The following is a 10,000-nucleotide window of genomic DNA, read 5'->3' as shown; positions in this document are numbered from 1 at the left end:
TCGGTCCAGCTGGTTCACCTCGGTCCAGCTGGTTCCCCTTCCCCTGGGTCCAGCTGCAGCTGGTCCAGCTGGTTCTCCCGGGTCCAGCTGGTTCCCCTGGGTCCAGCTGGTTCCCCTTCACCTGGGTCCAGCTGGTTCCCCTGGGTCCAGCTGGTTCACCTCGGTCCAGCTGGTTCACCTCGGTCCAGCTGGTTCCCCTTGTTTTCTACAGGTGTTGTCAAGCAGTTCCTTATATCTCTAAAGTTAGCTAGATTGTATTTAGTTACTTGACCTTCGCTTGTGTTTTGAAGGATAGAGTCGTCTCACGGATAATGCCTAGATGTGTAATCGTGTGACTGTTGAATGGCCTCCCCAGTGGGTTCACCGTGTGATACCGGGCTGGTCTTGCTAACAAACTTACTGTAATGGCAATGTAAATGTTCAATGTCCTAAATCCTTTGTCATTACTTCACAGGAGGGTTCAGAGCACACGTGTCCAACTCGAGGTCCTGGGGCCAAATCAGGGCCGTGGGGGGTTTACTTTCGGCCCGCAGAATCATTTCTAATCACTATTAGATCTGGCCCTCCGGTATATTGCCCCTTCCCTCCATCCTGAGGGTCTCCTCCGCTCAGAGCCTGAGCCCACACATTGATGACCTTGAGCGCACACATTGATGACCTCACACCCAAGATGAGACGTGTCTGAGCTAGCATCTCAGAGCAGCACGCTGAGTTACATGGATGCTTCCTTCTGCACTTTCTCTCACGGCAACAGGCCATGTTTGGGTTTCTCTTTGTGGAAAAATGTAATCATAAGAAATGAAGCTGCAGAGATGAATGAATGGATGAATGAATGAATGGATGAATGGATGGATGAATGGATGGATGAATTAATGGATGAATGGATGGATGGATGGATGGATGAATGAATGGATGGATGAATGAATGGATGGATGAATGGATGGATGAATGGATGGATGGATGAATGGATGGATGAATGAATGGATGAATGGATGGATGGATGAATGAATGGATGGATGAATGGATGGATGAATGAATGGATGAATGAATGGATGAATGAATGGATGAATGGATGGATGGATGAATGGATGGATGGAATGTGCCTGCCTGGCTTCCTGCCTGGCTGCCTGGCTGGCTGCCTGGCTGGCTGCCTGCTGGCTGCCGGCCCTGCCTGGCTGCCTGCTGGCTGCCTGGCTGCTGCCTGCTGGCTGCCTGCCTGGCTGCCTGCCTCCCTGGCTGCCTGCCCCCTGGCTGGCTGGCTGCCTGCCTGCTGCCTGCCTGGCTGCCTGCTGGCTGGCTGCCTGCCTGGCTGCCTGCCTGGCTGCCTCCCTGGCTGCCTGCCTGGCTGCCTGCCTGGCTGGCTGCCTGCCTGGCTGCCTGCTGGCTGCCTCCCTGGCTGCCTGCCTGGCTGGCTGGCTGGCTGCCTGCCTGGCTGCCTGGCTGGCTGCTGCCTGCCTGGCTGCCTACCTGGCTGCCTGCCTGCCTGGCTGGCTGCCTGGCTGGCTGCCTGCCTGGCTGGCTGGCTGCCTGCCTGGCTGCCTCCCTGGCTGCCTGCCTGCCTGCCTGCCTGGCTGGCTGGCTGCCTGCCTGGCTGCCTCCCTGGCTGCCTGCCTGCTGGCTGGCTGGCTGCCTGCCTGGCATGTCTGGATGCCTGCCTGGCTGCCTGACTCCCTGGCTGACTGACCTGCAATGCAGCTGGTTATTTAATGTTCAATGTTGTTTTATAGGCAATAGTTTAAGCTTTGTTAGTTCCAGGTTTAATATGTGCAATAAGTTCATTTCAATAAGTTCTGCAGTAAACATTGAACCAGTCCAGCCCTCCACTAGCACCCACTTTGTAATGTTGGCCCACTGTGTGATGAGTTTGACCCGCTGGTAGAGAGAGACGCAGACGCATGATCTCCGGTGTTTCGCTGCAGTTCAGAATGATGTGTTTTAGCTTTACGCACCAACGTGTCCTTACGCTGTGTCAAAGGCTGTGCTATGAGCGTCTGCCGGGCTCGAGGCATCGGTGTGCTCATCCTCTTTTATACACCCGGTGCAGCTAAACCCGACCCCAAGTGTTCAAAAATAATATTGCAGTATAAATATAAATAAAGTAAAATGAGACACCCATCAAATGTCTCCTACGCGTACAGACTCTTAACGTTTAGAGCTGTGAGTCCGTAAGCCATTGATGTGCACGCACGTAGTTTGGCAGCAGCTTGGGCCTTGGTTCTCCATGGACATAAATGACAGTGTCATCAGCGTACATTTGCACCTCACATCCAGTGCACACTCTGGCAGATAGGAGCTCCTCCAGGCTGTGGCACTGGGTGAGAAGCTACAACAAGAGGATTGACTGCATCAAAAGCTTTCTTGAGATCTAAGAAGATTGCTCCAACAAACTCAAGGCCCGGGGGCCAAATCCGGCCCGTGACGTCGCTTGATCCGGCCCGTGACTTCGCTGGATGCGGCCCGTGACTTCGCTTGATGCGGCCCGTGACTTCGCTTGATGCGGCCCGTGACTTCACTTGATCCGGCCCGTGACTTCACTTGATGCGGCCCGTGACTTCCCTTGATCCGGCCCGTGACCTCACTTGATCCGGCCCGTGACTTCGCTTGATCCGGCCCGTGACTTCGCTTGATCCGGCCCGTGACTTCACTTGATCCGGCCCGTGACTTCACTTGATGCGGCCCGTGACTTTCACTTGATGCGGCCCGTGACGTCGCTTGATCCGGCCCGTGACTTCACTTGATCCGGCCCGTGACTTCACTTGATGCGGCCCGTGACTTCCCTTGATCCGGCCCGTGACTTCACTTGATGCGGCCCGTGACTTCGCTTGATCCGGCCCGTGACTTCACTTGATGTGGCCCGTGACTTCGCTTGATGTGGCCCGTGACTTCCCTTGATGCGGCCCGTGACTTCGCTTGATCCGGCCCGTGACTTTCACTTGATGCGGCCCGTGACGTCGCTTGATCCGGCCCGTGACTTCACTTGATCCGGCCCGTGACTTCACTTGATCCGACCCGTGACTTCGCTTGATCCGGCCCGTGACTTTCACTTGATGCGGCCCGTGACGTCGCTTGATCCGGCCCGTGACTTCACTTGATCCGGCCCATGACTTCACTTGATCCGGCCCGTGACTTCACTTGATGAGGCCCGTGACTTCACTTGATGAGGCCCGTGACTTCGCTTGATCCGGACCGTGACTTTCACTTGATCCGGCCCGTGACTTCACTTGATGCGGCCCGTGACTTCACTTGATGAGGCCCGTGACTTCGCTTGATCCGGCCCGTGACTTCACTTGATCCGGCCCGTGACTTGACTTGATGCGGTCCGTGACTTCGCTTGATGAGGCCCGTGACTTCGCTTGATCCGGCCCGTGACTTGACTTGATGCGGCCCGTGACTTCACTTGATGAGGCCTGTGACTTCGCTTGATCCGGCCCGTGACTTCGCTTGATTCGGCCCGTGACTTGACTTGATGCGGTCCGTGACTTCACTTGATCCGACCCGTGACTTCACTTGATCCGGCCCGTGACTTCACTTGATCCGGCCCGTGACTTCACTTGATGAGGCCCGTGACTTCACTTGATCCGGCCCGTGACTTCACTTGATGAGGCCCGTGACTTCACTTGATGAGGCCCGTGACTTCGCTTGATCCGGCCCGTGACTTTCACTTGATCCGGCCCGTGACTTCACTTGATCCGGCCCGTGACTTCACTTGATGCGGCCCGTGACTTCACTTGATGCGGCCTGTGACTTCACTTGATCCGGCCCGTGACTTCACTTGATGCGGCCCGTGACTTCGCTTGATGCGGCACGTGACTTCGCTTGATGCGGCCCGTGACTTCTCTTGATCCGGCCCGTGACTTCGCTTGATGCGGCCCGTGACTTCGCTTGATCCGGCCCGTGACTTGGCTTGATCCGGCCCGTGACTTCACTTGATCCGGCCCGTGACTTGGCTTGATGCGGCCCGTGACTTCGCTTGATGCGGCCCGTGACTTGGCTTGATCCGGCCCGTGACTTCGCTTGATCCGGCCCGTGACTTCGCTTGATGCGGCCCGTGACTTCACTTGATCCGGCCCGTGACTTCGCTTGATCCGGCCCGTGACTTCACTTGATGCGGCCCGTGACTTCGCTTGATCTGGCCCGTGACTTCACTTGATGCGGCACGTGACTTCGCTTGATGCGGCCCGTGACTTCGCTTGATGCGGCCCGTGACTTCGCTTGATCCGGCCCGTGACTTCATTTGATGCGGCCGTGACTTCACTTGATCCGGCCCGTGACTTCACTTGATGAGGCCCGTGACTTCACTTGATGAGGCCCGTGACTTCGCTTGATCCGGCCCGTGACTTTCACTTGATCCGGCCCGTGACTTCACTTGATCCGGCCCGTGACTTCACTTGATGCGGCCCGTGACTTCGCTCGATCTGGCCCGTGACTTCACTTGATGCGGCACGTGACTTCGCTTGATGCGGCCCGTGACTTCGCTTGATGCGGCCCGTGACTTCGCTTGATCCGGCCCGTGACTTCGTTTGATGCGGCCGTGACTTCACTTGATCCGGCCCGTGACTTCGCTTGATGCGGCCCGTGACTTCACTTGATGCGGCCCGTGACTTCGCTTGATGCGGCCCGTGACTTCGCTTGATCCGGCCCGTGACTTCACTTGATCCGGCCCGTGACTTCGCTTGATCCGGCCCGTGACTTCACTTGATGCTGCCCGTGACTTCACTTGATGCGGCCCGTGACTTCGCTTTATCCGGCCCGTGACGTCGCTTGATCCAGCCCGTGACATCACTTGATCCGGCCCGTGACTTCGCTTGATCCGGCCCGTGACTTCGCTTGATGCGGCCCGTGACTTAGCTTGATCCGGCCCCTGACTTGGCTTGATCCGGCCCGTGACTTCACTTGATCCGGCCCGTGACTTCGCTTGATGCGGCCCGTGACTTGGCTTGATGCGGCCCGTGACTTGGCTTGATCCGGCCCGTGACTTCGCTTGATCCGGCCCGTGACTTCGCTTGATGCGGCCCGTGACTTCGCTTGATGCGGCCCGTGACTTCGCTTTATCCGGCCTGTGACGTCGCTTGATCCGGCCCGTGACTTTCACTTGATGCGGCCCGTGACTTCACTTGATGCTGCCCGTGACTTCACTTGATGCGGCCCGTGACTTCGCTTTATCCGGCCCGTGACGTCGCTTGATCCAGCCCGTGACTTCACTTGATCCGGCCCGTGACTTCGCTTGATCCGGCCCGTGACTTCGCTTGATGCGGCCCGTGACTTCGCTTGATGCGGCCCGTGACTTCGCTTGATGCGGCCCGTGACTTCGCTTGATCCGGCCCGTGACTTCATTTGATGCGGCCGTGACTTCACTTGATCCGGGTCGTGACTTCGCTTGATCCGGCCCGTGACTTCGCTTGATGCGGCCCGTGACTTCGCTTGATGCGGCCCGTGACTTCACTTGATGCGGCCCGTGACTTCGCTTGATCCGGCCCGTGACTTTCACTTGATCCGGCCCGTGACTTCACTTGATGCGGCACGTGACTTCGCTTGATGCGGCCCGTGACTTCTCTTGATCCGGCCCGTGACTTCGCTTGATGCGGCCCGTGACTTCGCTTGATCCGGCCCGTGACTTGGCTTGATCCGGCCCGTGACTTCACTTGATCCGGCCCGTGACTTCGCTTGATGCGGCCCGTGACTTCGCTTGATGCGGCCCTTGACTTGGCTTGATCCGGCCCGTGACTTCGCTTGATCCGGCCCGTGACTTCGCTTGATGCGGCCCGTGACTTCACTTGATCCGGCCCGTGACTTCGCTTGATCCGGCCCGTGACTTCGCTTGATGCGGCCCGTGACTTGGCTTGATCCGTCCCCTGACTTGGCTTGATCCGTCCCCTGACTTGGCTTGATCCGGCCCGTGACTTCACTTGATCCGGCCCGTGACTTCGCTTGATGCGGCCCGTGACTTCGCTTGATGCGGCCCGTGACTTGGCTTGATCCGGCCCGTGACTTCGCTTGATCCGGCCCGTGACTTCGCTTGATGCGGCCCGTGACTTCACTTGATCCGGCCCGTGACTTCGCTTGATGCGGCCCGTGACTTCACTTGATCCGGCCCGTGACTTCGCTTGATCCGGCCCGTGACTTCGCTTGATGCGGCCCGTGACTTCACTTGATCTGGCCCGTGACTTCACTTGATGCGGCACGTGACTTCGCTTGATGCGGCCCGTGACTTCGCTTGATGCGGCCCGTGACTTCGCTTGATCCGGCCCGTGACTTCATTTGATGCGGCCGTGACTTCACTTGATCCGGCCCGTGACTTCACTTGATGCGGCTGTGACTTCACTTGATCTGGCCCGTGACTTCGCTTGATCCGGCCCGTGACTTCACTTGATCCGGCCCGTGACTTCACTTGATCCGGCCCGTGACTTCACTTGATCCGGCCCGTGACTTCCCTTGATCCGGCCCGTGACTTCGCTTGATCCGGCCCGTGACTTCGCTTGATGCGGCCCGTGACTTCACTTGATCCGGCCCGTGACTTCGCTTGATGCGGCCCGTGACTTCACTTGATCCGGCCCGTGACTTCGCTTGATCCGGCCCGTGACTTCGCTTGATGCGGCCCGTGACTTCGCTTGATGCGGCCCGTGACTTCACTTGATCCGGCCCGTGACTTCACTTGATGCGGCCCGTGACTTCGCTTGATGCGGCCCGTGACTTTCACTTGATCCGGCCCGTGACTTCACTTGATGCTGCCCGTGACTTCACTTGATCCGGCCCGTGACTTCACTTGATCCGGCCCGTGACTTCACTTGATGAGGCCCCGTGACTTCACTTGATCCGGCCCGTGACTTCACTTGATCCAGCCCGTGACTTCCCATAAACTACATGTCCCACAATGCATCTCAAATTTGGCATTTTTCTCAGAATTTGATTTTTTTTCTAAATGTTACTTTTTTTTCAAATTGTTGTAATGCTAACTAATGTGCTAGCTACTAGCTAGGTAGCTAACATACCCTAGGGACCAGATGGTACACTGGTTGGACATTTACTACCGGCCGCGGTCTGCCTAGTGCCAGGGTAGTTGTGTCCATATAACCGACCGCAATGCATAGCGGGAAGTCGGTTATATAGACATCAACAAAATAAGTGTTTAACGGTGATTTAAACTAGTTTATGCGGGGAAAAGAGTGCTCAAAATCGGATTAAACAGGCCATTTCATCCACACCTCACGACTCCCATTAAAAGTGATTGAAATGTACAGGAATCTGTCCATTTCAATCACATTCGACGACGCATGCAGGGTGACTTTCTTACCCCGGATTTAGTGTCTGAAAGCCGGGTAAGATTACTTTAAATGCAGGGTACACATGGCTGTATTACCCAGCAATCAGTGTGTGAAAGCTGGGTAAGATTGATGTGAATTTAAGGGAGATATGGGCATTTCAAACACACCTCACGACTCCCATCAAAAGTGATTGAAATGTACAGGAATCTGTCCATTTCAATCACATTTGACGACGCATGCAGGGTGACTTTCTTACCCAGGAATTAGTGTCTGAAAGCTGGGTAAGATTACTTTAAATACAGTGTGCACATGGCTTTATTACCCATGAATTAGTGTGTGAAAGCTGGGTAAGTTTGATGTGAATTTAAGGAAGATATGGCCATTTCAAACAGGGAGATGTACAGGGCTTTATTACCCCGGATTTAGTGTCTGAAAGCCGGGTAAGATTACTTTAAATGCAGGGTGCACATGGCTGTATTACCCAGCAATCAGTGTGTGAAAGCTGGGTAAGATTGATGTGAATTTAAGGGAGATATGGGCATTTCAAACACACCTCACGACTCCCATCAAAAGTGATTGAAATGTACAGGAATCTGTCCATTTCAATCACATTTGACGACGCATGCAGGGTGACTTTCTTACCCAGGAATTAGTGTCTGAAAGCTGGGTAAGATTACTTTAAATACAGTGTGCACATGGCTTTATTACCCATGAATTAGTGTGTGAAAGCTGGGTAAGTTTGATGTGAATTTAAGGAAGATATGGCCATTTCAAACAGGGAGATGTACAGGGCTTTATTACCCCGGATTTAGTGTCTGAAAGCCGGGTAAGATTACTTTAAATGCAGGGTGCACATGGCTGTATTACCCAGCAATCAGTGTGTGAAAGCTGGGTAAGATTGATGTGAATTTAAGGGAGATATGGGCATTTCAAACACACCTCACGACTCCCATCAAAAGTGATTGAAATGTACAGGAATCTGTCCATTTCAATCACATTCGACGACGCATGCAGGGTGACTTTCTTACCCAGGAATTAGTGTCTGAAAGCTGGGTAAGATTACTTTAAATACAGTGTGCACATGGCTTTATTACCCATGAATTAGTGTGTGAAAGCTGGGTAAGTTTGATGTGAATTTAAGGAAGATATGGCCATTTCAAACAGGGAGATGAACAGGGCTTTATTACCCCGGATTTAGTGTCTGAAAGCCGGGTAAGATTACTTTAAATGCAGGGTGCACATGGCTGTATTACCCAGCAATCAGTGTGTGAAAGCTGGGTAAGATTGATGTGAATTTAAGGGAGATATGGGCATTTCAAACACACCTCACGACTCCCATCAAAAGTGATTGAAATGTACAGGAATCTGTCCATTTCAATCACATTCGACGACGCATGCAGGGTGACTTTCTTACCCAGGAATTAGTGTCTGAAAGCTGGGTAAGATTACTTTAAATACAGTGTGCACATGGCTTTATTACCCATGAATTAGTGTGTGAAAGCTGGGTAAGTTTGATGTGAATTTAAGGAAGATATGGCCATTTCAAACAGGGAGGTGTACAGGGCTTTATTACCCCGGATTTAGTGTCTGAAAGCCGGGTAAGATTACTTTAAATGCAGGGTGCACATGGCTGTATTACCCAGCAATCAGTGTGTGAAAGCTGGGTAAGATTGATGTGAATGTAAGGGAGATATGGGCATTTCAAACACACCTCACGACTCCCATCAAAAGTGATTGAAATGTACAGGAATCTGTCCATTTCAATCACATTCGACGACGCATGCAGGGTGACTTTCTTACCCAGGAATTAGTGTCTGAAAGCTGGGTAAGATTACTTTAAATACAGTGTGCACATGGCTTTATTACCCATGAATTAGTGTGTGAAAGCTGGGTAAGTTTGATGTGAATTTAAGGAAGATATGGCCATTTAAAACAGGGAGATGTACAGGGCTTTATTACCCCGGATTTAGTGTCTGAAAGCCGGGTAAGATTACTTTAAATGCAGGGTGCACATGGCTGTATTACCCAGCAATCAGTGTGTGAAAGCTGGGTAAGATTGATGTGAATTTAAGGGAGATATGGGCATTTCAAACCAACCTGATCTCACCAGAATGCGTGACTCCACCACGACTCCTTAACACCACAATGCGTGGTGGAGTCACGAACTTTGTTACATTTGCGTGTCTGCACCACGCAAACAACCCCAATGTAAAGTGACTGAGGCTCCTTTGTCGTGGTGCACACACGCATTTCTACAACGTCCCGCAGTGAGCTTTTATTCTATAAAACGGTTTTTAAATCTACTTTATAGCTTGTAGTAACTCACGGGAGGCTTCTTTTATTTTATTTGTATTCATAATTATTTTTATTTTTCGTCAGAATGTAAAAATTACATTAGTTACGAATTTGTGTTCTCAAAAAACAGTGCATTGTGTGTAATGCAACTTTGATTTTTATTAAATTAGTTAGTTTTTAAGGAAGACCAGAGCTTCAGCTGTGTCCAATAGATTGTTCCCTTCAGTTAACGTTATTTAAAAGATAATGATCATGTCCTCTGTATTGTATTACGAGCGTCCATTCCCATTGGATAACGGAGAATTTTACACCCGGAAGTAAGTAGCCTATTCTCCTTACTGTCGATTGATTTTACAGTGATATCTGCACTACTCATCGACTAAAAAACACCAAATTGTCCTTGTTGATTACACAACATTGATTGGTTTGAATTGTGTGCAATG

This window comes from Pseudochaenichthys georgianus, unplaced genomic scaffold (genome assembly GCF_902827115.2).
Source record: "Pseudochaenichthys georgianus unplaced genomic scaffold, fPseGeo1.2 scaffold_859_arrow_ctg1, whole genome shotgun sequence".
Classification (NCBI taxonomy): Eukaryota; Metazoa; Chordata; class Actinopteri; order Perciformes; family Channichthyidae; genus Pseudochaenichthys; species Pseudochaenichthys georgianus.
The sequence above is the reverse complement of the archived record's forward strand: the minus strand, read 5'-3'. Positions refer to the sequence as shown.